At 43.0% G+C, this 19482-nt stretch overlaps 1 protein-coding gene across 12 annotated transcripts in view; it reads right to left on the reverse strand.

Annotated features, from left to right (window-relative positions):
* Positions 1-18607, reverse strand: part of PTPRF (protein tyrosine phosphatase receptor type F) — a 605446-nt gene extending 586839 nt beyond the window's left edge. For 11 of the 12 annotated variants that reach the window (XM_075131918.1, XM_075131917.1, XM_075131916.1 and 8 more), the window contains exon 1: positions 18515-18607. The gene's annotated coding sequence lies outside the window, so the exon portion shown is untranslated. The remainder of the gene's footprint in view (positions 1-18514) is intronic. The other variant, XM_075131908.1, reaches the window with a different exon arrangement.
* Positions 18608-19482: the final 875 nt, after the last annotated feature.

Here is a 19482-nt window from a genome sequence, read left to right on the forward strand (position 1 = left end):
GGCAACAGAATTACGTGTTTTCACAGCAGTTGTTCAGTTTGTTGGACACATTTCTTTCTGAGAAGTTATTTAAATTAGAACATTTTGGCATGCTAGAATTTCACTTAGTTCATCACTCTGGTTGTTGTGTAGCCTACAGCTGTATTACCCCAAGAGATGAGGTAATAAGATTACCCACAGCTTTTTCTACATATTTCAGGGCAGCCCTGCAAAAATTTTCATATCAATTTACCAGACTAAATAAAGTCTATTTGCCCAGACTTGATCGTGGTGAAAATTACAATTAAAAATAATAATTTATTGGTCTGCAACCACCAAAAATTTACTTAACCTGGCAAGTAGGTGAATAAAGTTGTGCAAGGCTGTTTTAGAAAATGAGGATGTTGTTTAATATTCCCACAGTCTTCTTCCATTAATATCTGTAACATGGAAACAGTTTTTGCAGAAGTAGTCAGTGCAAAATATGCATTGTGAAGTTCCAGTATTCACAACATGAGACTTCACAATAAAAGCAAAATTTGACAAAAAAACCTAAAACTTGGCCTCCTACCAAATGAAGCATGACCAGCTGTACTGAAAAGCTGACCGTCCACACATTGCATTGACACATCTGCAAATAGCACTCAAAAACAATCAGCTTAACTGCCACATCACCAAGAACTGTTCATTATTTCTGCTTTTTCCTTGGATCACTATTTACTAAATTAAAATACCGGGAAATGACAACTGTTCATATATAAAGCAAACAGGAATGGAGTACTTGTCACATTCCTACTTTTCCCAATAGTATTAGACAAAAAAAAAACTGTTTTACATCAATATGAACGAACCATTCTTCAACATGTAATAAAATACTGAACACTGAGATATTAAGTATTGACAATCAGACTCCCACTGATGTCGATGGGATTTTTGATAGAACCCTTGATATGGAATGTAAATATGTATGGTAAGAGAAACGTAAATGGACAATAGCTGCTGTTCACAGTTAAACCCAAACATTTTAAATGTCTTAAACAAAAATACACTAGTCTACACTAGGACTGAGTGCAGAAATTGTTTTTTAAGAAGTATATCTGAAAATGGAAATAAATCTATCATTAACATACAGCTTAATTTAACCCATTTCTACCAGTGTTTGCCTCTATTCCCCAAGAATTTATGTGCTGTTTTTCAGCCCGATAAGAACTTAAGTCAGGTAATAAAGCCTTCAAAAATTAATTTTTAAAAATAATAAAATGCCCCCATTACTCCCTCACCTCTGCAACAACAGATCTTAACTGAGGAAGTATGCAGAGGCACAACTATAAAAGCAGAACTAGCAAGCAAGCCTTAGATATAGTGGTGCTAGCAAGCTGCTACAATAAATCAATATTAATTCTACACAATTTCATTATAAAAATAAAACTATGAAATTCCCTAATGCCCAGCTGCCCAGTCAAATCTCAGACCAAGATTGCTGGTGGAGTTTTTTTAAAACATCTTTCTAAAGGTATGTAATGGATTTCAAGAATAAACTTGTGTTGAATGTTCACTGAATCAGATAAAATCTCCTTTCAGGAATGTATTAAAAATTATGTTTTTATATCATTTGGAGATCTTGGAATAACAATCCGATTCAACAGAAAATGTTTTTCTGTTTTGAGCCAAGTTTCTCTGTTTTAAGAAAAGCAGTTATGCCCACAAGATCTTTTTTCTGATATATTTTACCTGACTCTTCTAATTATCTCTATACAATCCAAGAATTATCTTAATTTCTTCAAGGGTTTTTTTATACATACCAAGCAAATTTGAAAGCTTCTTGCCATAGAAGCAGTATATAAACATCTTAGAAGTAGAGAGAACTTTAACCTAGGCCATGTCTATACATACAGCACTGTGGAACATTCACACCCCGAGCGACATACGTTTTACCAACGTAGGCGGTAGTGTAGACATAGCCCTAATGTAAGAAAGAGGAGGGAAAAATCACCTTAATTAACATCAAGACTAAACAGCCCCATCATTATGGTGATCTACGGCAACTAGGGCCTAGATGATGCAGTGAAGTGGCTCTCAACTTTTCCAGACGACTGTACCCCTTTCAGGAGTCTGATTTGTCTTGCATATCCCAAGTTCTACCTCACTTAAAACCTATTTGCTTACAAAATGAGACCTAAAAATACACAAATGTCACATTTCAGTGTATAGTATATAGAGCAGTATAAACAAGTCATTGACATTTTAGTTTGTACTGACTTTGCTAGTGCTTTTTATGTAGCCTGTTGTAAAACTAGGCAAATATCTAGATGAGCTGACCCCCAGAACACCTCTGTGTACCCCAGGGCTACACGTACCCCTGTTTGAGAACGACTGATGCAGTGGATTAACAAACTACAGCTCTCCATATGCAGATTCAAAACTCAATTGTGTCATAAATTAGATTAGTATTGAGATTTCTAATCCTAATCGGTTTGTCATGTCACAATAACTGCCGTATAATTCACTAAAATACAGTCTAAAGCAGAGGTGGGCAAACTACGACCCAGGGCCGCATCCAGCCCGCGGGACCCTCCTGCCTGGCCCTTGAGCTCCCATCCCCTCCCCTGCTGTCCCCCCTGTCTCAGAGCCTGAGCTCACCATGCCACCACCGCTCTGGGTGGTGGGACTGCAAGCTCCTGCCGGGCAACGCGGCTCCCAGTCCTGCTTCTCTGAGCAGCACAGTAAGGGGACAGGAAGCGGGGCGTTGGATAAGGGGCAGGGGGTTCCGGGGGGCAGTCAGGGAGCGGAGGTTCTGGGGGGGGGGCCATCAGAACACAGGGAACGTGAGTGTTGGATAGGTGTGGGAGTCCCGGGGGGCCTGTCAGGGGGCGGGGGGTGTGGATAGGGGTCAGGGCAGTCAGGGGACAGGGAGTGAAAGAGGGGAGCTTAGATGGGGGTGGGGTCCCTGGAGGGGGGCAGTCAGGGGACAAGGAGCGGGGGGGGGGGGTTGGATGGGTTGGGGGTTCTCAGGGAGGCAGGAAGTGGGAGGGGGCCAGGCTGTTTGGGGAGGCACAGTCTTCCCTACCTGGCCCTCCATACAGTTTCAGAACCCCAACATGGTCCTCAGGTCAAAAAGTTTGCCCACCCTTGGTCTAAACCACGCTGTCCAAAAGCATACTAGCAACAACTGTGTGACCTCGTTGTTTCCCTGGAAAAGGAACTTTCTCTCAACTGTGTTATTAAAATATTCCCGCCTATATCTTTCTGGAAAATTGTACTATGACCCTTAAACACTGCTGTTACTTCCATAGTAGGCAGGGTCTTATTTCAGGACAAGGCTAGGACAGCAGAACCTTTACAGGTTAGGACTTGAGCAGAACTTTAGCAGCACTAGCTAATCATTCACTTGCATAAATTCCCAACTACACATCACTATCAGTCAATATCTCATGAAAAACAGCATACCTATTTAAATTACATAAACTGAAAAGATCATTTAACAGAGGCTCTCAGACTCTGAGCCATGAACCATCTATACCCCATAGATCCCTTACCAGTTACCCACAGAATGAAGCACTTTTAGAAGCAACAGGAGATTGGAAGGGGAGTTAGTCCATTGAACTCTCTCATGAAGTGGTCTGCTGAACAGAACAGTTCGAGAAGTGCTGCACTAACAAGCAAGAGAAACTGCAAAGACAGGAGCCAAACTCCGTTCAAACACTCCTCCATACAAAAGAGACCTTGAACTGCAGTCGTTAGGAAAAACATCTGGTATGTTGCTTTGATTTTCAACACTAGTCATTGGACAGAAACAAAATATCATTATTTTTCCCTCAAAGAAGTAAATAATTGCAAATTTACATCTATATATAACTTGTCATTTATTCACTTCATCAGTGACTGCTTGAGTCTAATGGAATTAAACACTCAAGTGTGGCAGTTTTTCTTAAAAGCAATAATAACTTTATTTCTAGAATATACTGTTAGGTAAAAAAAACAAAAATGAGTCTGTCTAGCAATATTTTATCCACTCTCACAGAAATACTACTGGACTGGAAACAGGCAGCCTAATAAACAAAATAAAATAATATTAAAACTACTTTCACCAAAAGTATAGCAGTTTCTAATTTAAAACTTCAGCCAAAGGCAAAAATATACAAATGATTACCATTATAGTGTTTATTTTAATTACACTGTGCAATTAGAATCTAGCGGACTGTCAACTCACTTAAGATACACAGAAAACCAATAATTTCACAACAGGCTCTAGTCAGAACACTTGCCCCTCAGTTGCTACATTACATACTTATTTAGCCAGTTACAGCACCAAGCTGTCATGACAATATACCAAACCCAAACTGAAATGTTAATGCTTCTGATCACATCTAAAAACAGCACACATATCTTTAGTGATAAAGAGGAAAAAAGAAAAAGAAAAAAGAAAAACAGGGAAAGGCAGTACAGACCTGACCTACTTGCTGCTAAAGGAGACATACTTTAATGACAAGAATCTCTAAAATACAACTATAATTTAATAAATTAAGAATAATCCACCTCTAACTCAGATTTATATTTACAGACAATGTATTTTTCACTACTAGAACAAATTCATATTAAACATTTTACAGCACTCTAACATGTTCAGCACCACACAGTACAGATAAAGTGCACATGGTCCCATCCCCTGCACAGCTTGCAAATTAACGAACAGAGCAAAACATATAATTTGTTGTGTATTTAAAAGCCCTTGTTCTTATTGTCACTGTGGGCAGACCTTTGATTCTTGTGATTTTGGGCAGGTTATTTTTCAAGAAGTAGACAATGGTCTGTTCTGTATCTAGCTACTTTCATGGCCCCAATCACCATCGTATCTGAGCTCCTGTAGAAACCCCTTACTGGCTTTTTTAGAAAAATTCTACAGCTTTAAAAAGTACAAAACATTATAATGTCTGGAAATCAATAGAAAGCCATGCAGCCTGTAGCTCACTAACATACAATGCCACAGAATTTACTCTTACTCCAGTTAGTTTATACCACCCAACCTCCCTTTGCTCCCTAACATTAGCAAAGATATATGCAGAGATTATACAGGTGTATGAGTTAATGTAATAACACAATTTTGTCACTGAGGTCCGTAAGAGCTTTATAAGTATAGTAAGAGCTAAGCGTAATTATTAATACTTTACACATATAAAACTCTTACAATTTTGTCACAAGGCATGTGTCATGCTCTTATATAGCACTGTACACAGGTGAAAACAGCTCTGAGCATGACCCAGGCTGTAGTAGCCCAAGGTAACAAAGGAAACAAGGAAAAATAGAAACAAAACACTACTTTAAACTGATTAGAGGTATTTTACTTTGTGCAGACCATTTCTCCAGCTTATTACAGGCAAAAAGATGCTTTCACCAAGCTATACCGGCAAAAGCACTTTTATGCCAATGTAATTGTAATATTTCCATACCAGCAAAGACTCTAGCACAGATGCAATATCAGGAAAAAAAATAGTAATAACCCTGTTTTTGCCAGCATATTTTATTTTACTCAGGAAATTGGTGTAAGCCAGCATTTCTCCAACTTGGGCCCACGGACCCCTGGGGGTCTGCGAGGGTACTCCAGGGGGTCTGCTGGTCCTGCTGATGAACTCCTCCCCCTCCCTCCAGTGCCTCCTGCATACCAGGGAACAGCTGTTCAGCGGTGTGCAGGAGGCGCTGGGAGGGAGGAGGAGCAGGAACAGGGCACACTCAGGGGAGGGGACGGAATCATGTCTGGGGCTTCCGGCCCCACTGATCAACTCATCCCCCTCCCTCCCAGTGCCTCCTGCACGCCGCAAAAAGAAGCAGGGAAGAGGAGGGGCAGGGGTGGAATGGGGGTGAAAATATTTAAATCAAAATGGGGGTCCTTGGGTTGCTAAAGTTCAAGAACTGGTGGTGTAAGTTATAACAGATAAAGCACTTTTTTGCCAGTATAAATTGCATCTACACCAGGACGGTTTGCCTGTGTAGTTATACCACTAAATCTTTTCTAGTGCAAACCTGGCCTTAGTAAGAGATATCAAAAGCTGGTTTTATAATACACCTTGTAATGCTGAAAAACACCCTCCACCCCAAATTATTAAAAGGCAAATTTCATCATGGCCCAAAAAAAATATTTTGAACCCTTCTAAAGGTATTAAGAACCCCAAAAAAAGTTTTTAAATAAGTTTAAAAGTGAAATTTAGGGAAGTGTTCAGAATTCCCAGAAAAACTTACAACAAGGTGTGGAATGCAAAATTTCGGGAAAATAATTTTATTTTATTCTAAGCAGTATTAGTTATGTTATGATCCTGCCAAAAAGCCCCAATCAGGATTGCAGTGCTATTAACACTTTCTCAGGGTGTTCCGGATTGAGTATCACCATGTTACCCTTCTGCCTCCAGCAAGGAGGAGTATTATTTGCGATAGCTGGATGTCATTCACCTCCCTCACACTCTTAAGCCCTTCAGCCACTCAAGCACTCCCCTCAGGGCTCTGCTAGCCCCTGCTTTGCCTTGCAGGTTACAGCTGATGTATTCCCTGATCTCCGCAGAAGCACACCCATGGAGTGTCCAGCGAATCACTCGACACTCACCGTAATTATCGGTAAGCTCTCCCCAAAGAGACAGCGTATACATAGCTTGACTGGCACAATTCAGAATCAGCTCCCTATATAACACAGCACTGGAATCTACTTATAGTGAAAACAAATATAAGTTTATTTACAAAGATTAAGATTTAAGAGACAGTGAGCAAGGATAATAAGATCACATGCAAAACAAAAAGGATGCTTCCTCAACTTAAAGTTAACATTCTAAAATCCTTGCCTAAAACATTTTCTCACCTAAAGCAAGCTCCCAGCATCACTAGCGCTTCATGGTCAGGATTCAACTTTCATGAATACAAAAAGCACTGTCCTTTTTGCTTCCCGATGTCTTTTTGCTTATCCTTGTATTTCCCAAACACATTGTTTTCTCCCCCAAAGATGGGATGACCTCTGTGATTCTCTTCTTGGGGTGCCGGCTCCAACTTGTCTTCCCAGACTCCTGTTTGTTTCACATTCCCCAGTTGACCAGTTTTTCCTGTTGACTTTCACATGTAAATGGATCTTCCATTGTGTTGGCTTTACAATGCTTAACCTACACATCTGAAAATACCTCCCTTTGTCTGGCAAAACCAGTTTTTCACCTCTACTGGGGAGTAAAACCTGAATACAAACTAGAATGATATATTTTCAGTATACAGGCATAGCTTTTTAAATATAATCTGTACATACATTTCATAATGATATTAATGACCAGCATAATCCTGGCTTTCATTTAAGATCTCACATTACATTCTTTATAGATAACTACTATGACAGCAAAGTGTTAGGTGTAGTGAGTTTGTCAGGCATGATAAAAAGAGTTACTGTTACAGAACAGTGAACTCTGCCAATTAGCATCAAGGGGGGTCTTAGGATCACAGTCCCATTGTGCTAGGTGCTATACAAAACACAAAAAAAGAGAGAATCCCAAACCTGAAGGGCTTACAGCCTAAAGACCTGGACAGATGAAGAGCAGGGGATGAGGATACAGCATAAAATCAAGTAAAATTGTGAAGACTTTTCTCAGCTTCATAAATGACATAGATTGTAAAATGTGGTGGGGAACGAGATTAAACTTGGGGCAGGGGGATTTTTAAAATTCGTTTTACAATGGGATAGGAAGCAACTACAACCACTCTGGAATATCCTATTTTAAATCCGTCTGATTGTAGGAAGAATTTGCTTCCAAGCACCAAATAAATAAATAAAATAAATAAATGAATAAATAGAAAGAACCACGCAAATTAATAAAACCAGTGAGAAAAGTAACAATTTTAGAAAGAGAAACTTCATTCTCTCAGGTCCAAAGGAAACAATCAGGTTTTTGCAAAAGTTTACCGTTTTTATCTTAATAGCAAGAGATGTCAGAAAACTAAATCCATAACCTTACGATCTGCTGAAATACTTGTTCCCATGCATTTATTCTTTTTCATATCTAACACTGCAGTAATTGAAAGTTACCCAGAAACAAGATTAGCACAAGGAAACAGAACCTCAGCAATCAAATTCTCCACAGAGGGAGAAAAATTAATGTACCTTAAAGAGAGAAATGTCTCAACTCAGCAACCAACATTTGGCCAACTCACCTTTAGAACAGATAGCTAAAATGTGGTCAAAAATGCAGACTTCAAACAGACAAGTTAAAAAAAAATTTTTAAATGGGTTCACTTACCTTATATTAATACAAAAGTTTTATTAAAAATATAATTAAGACCCTAATCATGTAAGCAGTCCCAAACTCAACAGAACTATACACATGCATGAAATTATTTCCTGCTTACAGGTTGATAGCTTTAGTACCCTAATTTTTACTATTTATGCAATTTACTTTTTGCATTTCTTTCTGCTTGGACAATGAAAAGTGACTACTGAATTTCTTAGGTTTGTTCACTATCAGCTTCTAATCATTTTCACTTTCAAGTTCTATGCATGATACAAGTTACAGATTTTCCTTTGCAATCTTTGTATTTTATAAAACCTTCCTTTGGATTTTTTTTTTTAATTGAAACATTTCTATCGTTTTTATATTTTGAAAAACTTCAACTTTTGCCCTGATGATAGTCCTTTAACAAAATATAAGCAAACATAATTATTTCACATTTGAAGTAATACGCACCTAAAAAGTTCTTTCAGAGAGCATATTATCAGGTTTTCTTCCTTAGAGATATGTCATATCTTGATAAATATTAGACAAAATAAATATACAGTTTCTTTGTAACACATTTAATCTGACAGGTTTCCTGTGGTATACAACCAGCACCATTCCCACAGGGCACATCTTCACTGGCAATATTAAAGCGCTGCCACAGCAGCACTTTAACGTGGCTTGTGTAGTCGCGGCATAGAACTCTCTCCCAGCGCTCTAAAAAGCCACCCCCACGAGGGGAATAGCTCCCAGAGCTGGCAGTGTGGCTCCCAGCACTGGTGCACTGTCTACTCTGGCACTTTACAGTGCTGAAACTTGCAGCGCTCACGGGGGTGTATTTTCACACCCGAGTGAGAAAGTTGTAGCACTGTAAAGTGCCAGTTTAGACAAGCTCATTGTGTTTTTTTCAACTCAAAGGATCCCAAAGTGCTTTACAAACTACATATTTAAACACACATCATAAAATATATACACATAACAGCATCAAAGATAAGGACAACATTATCCCTTCACTTTATACCTCCTCTCAGACTCATTTACTCTCTAGTTTATATAGTGAACCTATCAAAACATCTCTAGGCACATGCAGAATTTAAATATATATATATATTTTACAAACTGACATACCAACAGTTCCAAAAACTACCCCACACAAATGAGAAATATAAACTTCTTCAGACAGCCACCCCCTTTTCCACCCTCATCCCAAGAAAACGTGGGCAGAGTGGTCTTCCAGGCACACCACAAGGTCTAACTTTGGTTCTCTCAAGCCAAACATGAGGAAATCTAACTCAAGAATCAAGTGTCCTATGTTAATAACTTCCTGTTGCACAAAGGTACAAAGCTCAAGGATCCCAGTTGATTTCATCTGTTAAAACGAAACACAAAGAAGCCAGACACTGGAAAAAAAAAACCTCAAGCAGCTGCCCTATATGGGTGTTATAGAGACAGAGCTGAATGTTATCCCTAGAACATAAGTGTAAGGAAACTCATGAAGTTCAATGCGGAACACTCCAAGGAATTTTATAAGTTATAAATGGTAGCGGCCTATTACCCAATACAGGATTCTTCTCCATAGTAAATATAACAGTGTTTTGCTTAAATAAGCGATAGCGTTCTACCACTGCCCTTGAGACATGAAGCCACATATTCGACCTTACATTTTTCCTCTGCTCAATTTCATCCCGCAACTACCAATTATAGCCCCCTTGTGCCAATCTAAATAATTCCTCTCCTCACAGGTAAGGCCTGAAGAAAGTACTTACCTACATGTCAGCTGCAACTGTGAGTTTAGTGCTGAAAAATAAATAGCTTTCTGAAAGGCTGTATCCTAGAAGTTTATATGCTTACTGAAGGACAAGGATCAGAAGACTACTCTGCATGCATTCTGACCCTTTGCTGAGAATACTCCTTCCATGCTTTTGCCATACAGAGGATTGCACTGGGTGACAGAATTCGACGAGAGATATCCTTGCTAGTTGCCTGACCCGGTCCTCTGGGGTGCTTCTCCACTTCTGCTGCCAACCAGGATTTTCTATGTATATTACTCCCATTCTCCTCTCCAAAGCAATGGAGAACCTCACAGCCCAGCACCCAAAATCCCAACAATACCCTAAGATCAGGAAAAGAGAAGGTTCCCAAACTGTAAGCCCCTTGAATGGGCAGGGAGTGTCTTTCTGTAAAGCACAATGTGCATCCATACACTGTATACAAGTATTAAACAACAGCAAATGTTCAGGCTCCCCTCCCTGGGTCTCTAATAAGAGTCACAGAAGATCTCAGACCTTCCACAGACTGCAGAAGAACTTTCTGGCACTTGCCAATCACATCTCCCAGAAGAGATGGGACGTGAAGACTCATACTAGTGAATTATGCATTCCCCATAATGGAGAAAGGAGGAGGAAAACAGAGAGAGTAACGGAGGAGTGGGATGAGTAATGAGGATGGTTCAGGGATATTTTAGAAAAGAATGGAAAGAAGCGATGGGGGGGCGGGGCTCTCAAAATTTACCACCTGTTAGATACGGTGGTTAAACAGGGGTAGTCCTTCCAGCATGATGCACTAATACACACCACTCTCCAAGAAGCCATTCATTAGCTTCTCACACAGGCATTGCCCATGGACACTGTTGGCCTCCACTCTACCAGTCTTTCCTATTAGCCTCCAAATCAGTAGGATTTGCTTTGTGACTAGAAAAATTTACCATAGTTTAGATGTTCTGCACATTTAGACGTAATCTCAGCAGAGCCATAGAGAGGGGGACTATTATCTTATTGATACAAGACTTTCTTCCTCTCTCTCCACAGCCCAAAGTCAGTCATGTCGGCATCCATACTCCAACTGCAGTGATATGTAATTTGCTGTCCACTAATGACCACTGTGTCTTTTTCTAAAACTTTTTTCATGTGTGTCCTAGACTAACCACAAAACTTGGAGGATAGCAGTCAATTTCACTAGAGTTCTGTGGAATTTCCAACAATATATCATGAGCACAATACGTGAAAAATACGTAAATATGAAAGATCTACAATTAAAACTCACACTACTCCAATGGGAGAGTAGTTCCCTCCCCTTTAATCTGCAATTACTGCACCTTAACCCTGTTGAATAGTGTTAGGTATTCACTTTGATAACATTGCTTGAAATGTATTCACAAAGAGTTTAGCAAGATTCTAGGCTTGATTTCTTGGTTAATATTCCAAACAATGAAAGACGTTTATGTAGATGATCGAAAGAAAATGAAGCATGTATACTTATACAAGATGGTAATAGAAAAGAGAAAGTATTATTGATATACTGAAGAAGTCACCATTTTATATAATAAACTGAATGAATGAACTAAGACATCCACAACACTGTGGACCAAGTTCCAAATGCAAAGAGAAGATACCACTCCATCACCACCACAAATTGCAGAACCAAGTAGCACTTACTTCCTGTTCTCATTAAGGCTCTTCCAGTGATGCCTCATGAATGTCCACATGTACCATTTCATTAAGTTCACCCGACATCAGATGAGAAAAGAAAACAAGGGAATTTCATATTATTTGCCTGAAGTACACATTCCATTTAAAGTGTATGTATAGATAAGATAAAAATTAATGAGCAGCAGGTTTAAAACAAATAAAAGGAAGTTCTTCTGCACTAAGCGCACAGTCAATCTGTGGAACTCCTTGCCTGAGGAGGTTGTGAAGGCTAGGACTACAACAGGGTTTAAAAGAGAACTGGATAAATTCATGGAGGTTAAGTCCATTAATGGCTATTAGCCAGGATGGGTAAGGAATGGCGTCCCTAGCCTCTGTTGGTCAGAGGGTGGAGATGGATGGCAGGAGAGAGATCACTTGATCATTGCCTGTTAGGTTCACTCCCTCTGGGGCACCTGGCATTGGGCATGGTCAGTAGACAGGATACTGGGCTGGATGGACCTTTGGTCTGACCATGTATGGCCATTCTTATGTTCTTAAAGCACTGATGTCGTGGTTCATTCTTTAATTTTAGGATTTGTAGTCTGCATGCTCTTGACAGTTTTCGTACATAAATTACATAATACTTTCCAAGACAAGAAATTTCAGTTAGCAACCTCACCACAAAATTACAAGTTTCTACCGGAGAAGAAATGTATATTTCGCATTTGAACACTGTACAAAAGTTTGTGGACATGAAGCTTATTTTTGCAAACAAAGTGTGCTAATATGTCCAAAATGAAAAGTATTTTAGACATCCCCACAGATCACCTCAATGTATTTCAGAAAGACCGGTGTGCATAACAATTAAGTTCTTATTAAGAACTGCATCCAAATCATCAAAATTAATGACAACTATAAGAAACCTTCTTAACATACAGTTTAAGCTGCGCATGAATGCAATTTTAACTTACAAACTACTACACAAATTACCTAACACACAGTAATGTGTTGATAGTGTCTTATATAAAGTGGATAGTTTATTTTTACAGTCTTCTGTATTGTCTTAGCATAACATCAGCATTTTCCCCTGCCATCTTAGTTCTCTCTGTGTGTGTGTGTAAGTTGCATAATGGAATGAAGTAGTTTTAACTCTTAAGCCTAGATTCTAAAAGGCACTTTAAAACCCACTGTAAAACTGAAATGCAAAGGTTTGCCCTTTATAATGTACTAACAAGACCAGATAAAACTGCTGCCTAGTGGCATTTAGCTGATCCAACAAATGCCTGATGGGTTTGTTATTGTACAATACTATTGTGAAATACATGTCTCAACTTTTCATTCATAATCATGGAAACCAAATTGCAAAAACTGTAGCTGCATATTATGTCATATGAATAAACATATGAATCATGTTTTTTGTTTAAACTGGCTACTAAACTTCCTCCTACTGGCTACTAGTAGTCTCTGAACATCAAATAAAATTCCTGCTGAACTGCAGCAGATCTTCTGAATCTGTTAAATCTCTACAATCTGAATCTGTTCTACAGTCTACAGTCTCCCTAAGACAGAGTGGAGAGAAAGAAAAACCTGTTTTTAATTCGATATTTAGTGAAGATTCAAGAAAGTAAGGCTGAAACAGGCCGCAACAAATGTTTTTTTAAACTACAAATACAGCAACTGCTATAAGAAACATTTGCTGGTAAAAGTAATACTTAAATTGAGATCTATGGCTGAATGTTATCACAAGGATTGCACTTACTTGACAGTCTGCTATTAGCCGGCTCCATTATTGCTATTTGCAGTGTTTAAATGTACAGATTCAGAAGTAACTGTACAAAGCCTCCATTACAAGTGGATTTATAGAAAGCCACAGACATAGCAATAATCATCCTCATTAAGCATCTCTTCCCACAGCCCTGCATTATGTGGACACAAAGAGGAAAACATTTCTTCTCCATTACCCACAAGATCTTTCTGCTTATAATCACAAGTTCAGGCAACTGTCATTGGCAGAAGCACAAAACCTAGTCCAAACATACCCAAAAACAGTCCCATAAGCAAAAAATAAGTTAAAAATACCTGAACACCTCTCAATCCACAACCACTTTGATTTCCCAACAACTTACATTTTCAGTAGCAGAATGCATCAGAATAAAACCTTAACTAAGGCTTTATTATTTTGCTAAGAACCACAACAGTACATCTATCCAAGATACATTTATGTTCATGCACATAGAAAGAAAATGACAGATGGAAATATTTGTAACTAAGCTGAATTAAAAAAACCTTTTGAGCTGAAGTGATGCATTAACTCTTCAGCCATAAGCTGTTTTAACTCCTTAGTATGAATGTTCATGGTGCATCCTATTCCAGCAATAAGATGGATACATGTCAAGAAAACCACACTTCAAGCCAATGGGTTAAAATCACATTAGAACCTGAGACTACTATCTACCAGACATTCAGGTCAGAGATTGGCTGTTGTGATATGCAGCTTTTATTTCTTGATTACAAAGTTCAGTTTGCTGATTGTACCCTTAAACGTATGGATATATCACTAATAAGTTCTCAGACCCATAAAAGGCCACCCTGGAAGAAGTAATAAAAATTAGGATTAAAGTACACTGACACCCATCATAAAATTGTTCTTGTGAGCCAAGTATTTCCCACATTATCATAAGGAGCTGTTTTTAAAACCAGTCGGCAGATTTGGAACAATCACCCTAGTGACCAGTCACAAAGCAAAGTAATTTTCAGTGTGGGACTTTGGTAATCTGAAATTAAATTTGTCATATCTCTGACATTTACTTTGAAAAATTAACAAAGGTGGTTATACAAGCAATATAAAGAGAATGTATTTGCTCGCCTTCCCTGCTCAAGTTAACTGTCTTTGGAGAGTTCCAAACCAGCAAATATTCAACAAAATGCACATCTCCAGAATAAATCATTCTTTAAAACTCAATTCTATATGTGACAAAAGAGCATTTTATTTGATATTGACAGTACAACTTAATTTAGTTACATCTGTGATAGTTGAAATAAATATGGATCTTCAAAATGCTTTAAAACAGTTGCCACAATCAGTGTCCTGGAAATAGAATCCATCTTCTTCTACATGACTATATCTTGGTTTAATAGTGTGGAAATACTTTTTATAAATTTAAATTTGTGCTAAGCATTTAAACTTCAACTGAAATGCCGAGTTAGAGTGTAGAAACGGTTTAAAGATACTGGAAATTTCAGAACGTTAAATGCATTAATTTTCAGCATAAGTTTTTCCTCTTCCACATTAATAATTCCTCTAGCTACATTTTTTAAGTCTAAATTGAACTCTGATTCAATACTGTGACTTCATGGTTTACACTTTTGCACTGCCATATAGCCCGCCATGAGAAGATTAAAAACTACAAGAAGCTAAACACCAAAAATGCTACTTTAGATCCTGATAATTCAGAGGTTTGGGGATTTCATACAATCTGCTACTCTCTGCTCTGTTAACAAAACAAATCAACAGGTTGAGTGGGAGACTGCTCACTAAGTACCTACACCATTTGCATTTTAAAAAGGGGCCTTTTTCTTCTGATCTACAGATCACTTCACCAGTCCAATAGGGGGCAAAAGTTGGAATCTTAGGCATTTTACTTTAGAGCCCCTTTGAGAATAAATTGTGAGAAAAAGGAGGGGATATAGTTGGGAGTTTAAAGAGATTTTTTCCAGTTTCAAATTATCATATAGACAACTATCGTTTAATATCTCATCTCTAACTCTGAGGGGAATTTTTTCATTATTTTTCCACTCCTTGTTAAAGGCCTTTGAGAATTACTATCAAAACCATTTTGTTCTTAGCACCCATAAGAACCTACTGAATACTTAAGAATCACCATCACCACTATTCGTAACATTAAGAGAGAGTTCATACCATTTTTCTCTTTATCATCCATTAATATTATTCTAGGAGCAGAAAGTGATCACCACTGACCCTCATCACAGAAAAAAATATGCAAATAGCATGAGTATGAGGCTCACAACTCATTTTAATGCACTTCTTCCTTTGAAGGAAAAATGATAAATGCTAATAAACCAACTGGTTTCAGAGGAACAGCCGTGTTAGTCTGTATTCGCAAAAAGAAAAGGAGTACTTGTGGCACCTTAGAGACTAACCAATTTATTTGAGCATGAGCTTTCGTGAGCTACAGCTCACTTCATCAGATGTTTACCGTGGAAACTGCAGCAGACTTTATATACACACAGAAATCATGAATTTCATTGTTTCATGATTTCTGTGTGTATATAAAGTCTGCTGCAGTTTCCACGGTAAACATCTGATGAAGTGAGCTGTAGCTCACGAAAGCTCATGCTCAAATAAATTGGTTAGTCTCTAAGGTGCCACAAGTACTCCTTTTCTTTTTGCGAATAAACCAACTGTCACTGCAAAAATGTGTTTTAGGTAGTTTTCTAATTACCCCATATATAGCTTAAATCACTAATCATATACTTTGAAACAAGAAGGCACTTTTCTAAAGCTATCTGAAAGCATAAAACCACAAACCAGTATAACCAAAGTCAGGAAACCCATTGTATTTCTATCTTTTCTCTCAATACATCTGTAGTTGAAAGAACAAAGCTTTGAAGATAAAAAGCCCAACACTTTTCCTTGCCCTTTGAAAGGGTGAAGAAGCCATTCTGAAAGTATCTGGTTTTTGAGGGTTACAACTAGAGTGGTGTCAGTCTTTTCCAGACTGCTTGGTAGTAGACCTAGTTGAAATTCAAAATTTTGTTTCTGAACATTTGTCTCCAAGTGGAGGAGAAGGAAAGGCAACATTTCTATGAAATTTCCTATCATAGGCACCCCAGGTAAAGTCAGTCAGATGTGTACACCTTACCTGTCAAAAGTGTCAATGGAAGAAAATTTTATATGAAACCGGAAACGATGAACTTTCCAAAACCATGAAGACTTAGGTACATTCTTCCACAGAGAAAGGTCACTCAGCCATTTTCATTAATAACTGAAGATTCATTACACCAATACACTTTCCTCTCTTGTAAGGTGATTTGTACCTGGAATGTTTCCTTTGTTGTCCTTCCAAGTAAACTAGTTTTCAAAAGGGTAAAAAATTACAAAGACTAAAACTGGAGAAGATTTTTTACAGCCATTTAGCTGTGTGCCCGTTAAAGTGCCTGGCTCTTCTGCGGCAAATCGGCCAACGCCCCCATTTGACAAAAAAGAGTTTTGTACTTGCCAAACCCGAACAGTATTTAAAATACACAGGTGAAAAAAATATACAACCGTTACAATCAGGTACAACTAAGTCCACAAGAGCTATTTAATCATAAATAACCAACGAGAGCAAACAGAATAACCTGAGAAAGGGGTGCTGATTTGCTGGACGGTCTCAGTGTCCACCTACACATGTATTTCAACAATGAAAGACAAAAACATGCAAGAGGAGGCTGTGAAGAGCCAACCAAAGCCACAGAACTGACAAAGCTAAACTCCAGTCCTAGATCCTGGCTTCACGGTAATCCTTTTCCCAGAGACCTGAGTTCAGGATGGAGTTTCCACTGTGATTAAAGAGCTTTTTGTATTTTGTTTCCTTGGGTTAAGAGCAATTTACGCGTTCCAGTAAAAGGTAAAAGGGGGTTGCGAGGCAGCACCTCGGCTGCGAGGCGGGCAGGCTCGGCTCCCGGGCTCCGGGAGACAGCGCGGCCCAGGGCCGGGCCCTGCCATGGGGCACCGGGCGCGCGGGAGCCCGGCTCGCCTCCGCGGGCCCTGGGAGCCAGGCGCGGCGCGGGGCTCGAGACCCGGGTCCGAGCCCTGCCCAGGACCGGACCGGACCGGGGCTCCCGCCGTAAACGTGAGCCGGGGCGAAGGGGGCCGAGCCCCCGGGGGGGGGGAGGAGGAAGGGGGCCGAGCCCCCGGAGGGGGAGGGGGAGGAGGAAGGAGAGCGAGCCCGAACCGAGCCCCCGGAGGGGGAGGAGGAAGGGGGCCGAGCCCCCGGAGGGGGAGGGGGGAGGAAGGGGAGCGAGCCCGAACCGAGCCCCCGGAGGGGAGGGGGGAGGAGGAAGGGGAGCGAGCCCGAACCGAGCCCCCGGAGGGGGAGGGGGGAGGAAGGGGAGCGAGCCCGAACCGAGCCCCCGGAGGGGGAGGGGGGAGGAAGGGGAGCGAGCCCGAACCGAGCCCCCGGAGGGGGAGGGGGGAGGAAGGGGAGCGAGCCCGAACCGAGCCCCCGGAGGGGGGGGGAGGAGGAAGGGGAGCGAGCCCCCGGAGGGGGGGGGAGGAGGAAGGGGAGCGAGCCCGAACCGAGCCCCCGGAGGGGAGGGGGAGGAGGAAGGGGAGCGAGCCCGAACCGAGCCCCCGGAGGGGGGGGGGGGGAGGAGGAAGGGGAGCGAGCCCGAACCGAGCCCCCGGAGGGGGGGGGGGGAGGAGGAAGGGGAGCGAGCCCCCGGAGGGGGGGGAGGAGGAAGGGGAGCGAGCCCGAACCGAGCCCCCGGAGGGGGGGGGGGGAGGAAGGGGAGCGAGCCCCCGGAGGGGGGGGGAGGAGGAAGGGGAGCGAGCCCCCGGAGGGGGGGGGGGAGGAGGAAGGGGAGCGAGCCCGAACCGAGCCCCCGGAGGGGGGGGGGGGGGAGGAGGAAGGGGAGCGAGCCCGAACCGAGCCCCCGGAGGGGGGGGGGGGGGAGCGAGCCCCCCGGGCGGGCGGCGAAGGGGGCCGGGCACAGACCCACCCACCCGCAGCGCTCTGGGCCCCCGCGGCAGGTCGGGCTCCCCGGGGCAGGGCGGGGGTCGCCCCCCGGGCAGGGGCTCCGGAGCCGGCTCAACAGGCGGCGGCGCAGGCGGCTCGCAGAGCTGAGCCCGCCGGCTCGGGCCGGGGCTCTCGCTCTCTCTCCCTCTCGCTCACTCACCGCGGGGCTGCTGCTGCCGGGGTCGCCGCCCGCCCGCATGCTGCCGCCCGCCCGCCGCTCCGGCTGCGCGACTGCCCGCCCGGCTCCGGCTCCGGCTCCGGCTCCGCCGCCTCAGCCGCGCGCGCCCGCCCGCCCCGCGCGCCGCCGCCTCAGCCCGCGCGCGCGCGCGCGCCCCGGCGCGAGCCGCGCGTGCCCGAGCCCGGGCTCAACTCCACAGCGGCGCTGCGCGAGGCGGCCCGCCCCGTCCCGTTCCCGCCCTGCCCTCTCCCCCCTCAGCGCCCCCGGCCCCCCGGCGCCAGCCCCTCGCCCACCCCAGTCACTGCCCCCAGCCCCCTCGCTTCCCCCTCCCTCACCCCTGGTCCCCCTCAGCCCCAGCCCCCTTGCTTCCCCCTCCCTCACCCCTCCGCCTCCTCACTTCCCCCTCCCTCACTCCGCCCCCTCACTTCCCCCTCAGTCCCTAGCCCCCTCGCTTCCCCCTCCCTCACCCCACCCCACCTCAGCCCCCTCGCTTCCCCCTCCCTCACCCCCGGCTCCCCTCAGCACCCTGGCTTCCCCCTCAGCCCCTAGCCCCCTCGCTTCCCCCTCCCTCACACCCGCCCCCTCCGCCTCCTCAGCCCCCTCGCTTCCCCCTCCCTCACTCCGACCCCTCGCTTCCCCCTCAGCCCCTAGCCCCCTCTATTACCCCTCCCTCACCCCACCCCACCTCAGCCCCCTCACTTCCCCTTCCCTCACCCCCGGTCCCCCTCAGCCCCTAGCCCCCTCCGCCTCCTCAGCCCCAGCCCCCTTGCTTCCCCCTCCCTCACCCCGCCCCCCTCAACCCCCTCGCTCCTCCCTCAGCCCCTAGCCCCCTCGCTCCTGCCCCCTCCGCCTCCCCCCCAGCCCCTAGCCCCCTCTCTTACCCCTCCCTCACCCCACCCCACCTCAGCCCCCTCACTTCCCCTTCCCTCACCCCCGGTCCCCCTCAGCGC

Source organism: Caretta caretta, chromosome 8, assembly GCF_965140235.1.
Source record: "Caretta caretta isolate rCarCar2 chromosome 8, rCarCar1.hap1, whole genome shotgun sequence".
Lineage (NCBI taxonomy): Eukaryota > Metazoa > Chordata > Testudines > Cheloniidae > Caretta > Caretta caretta.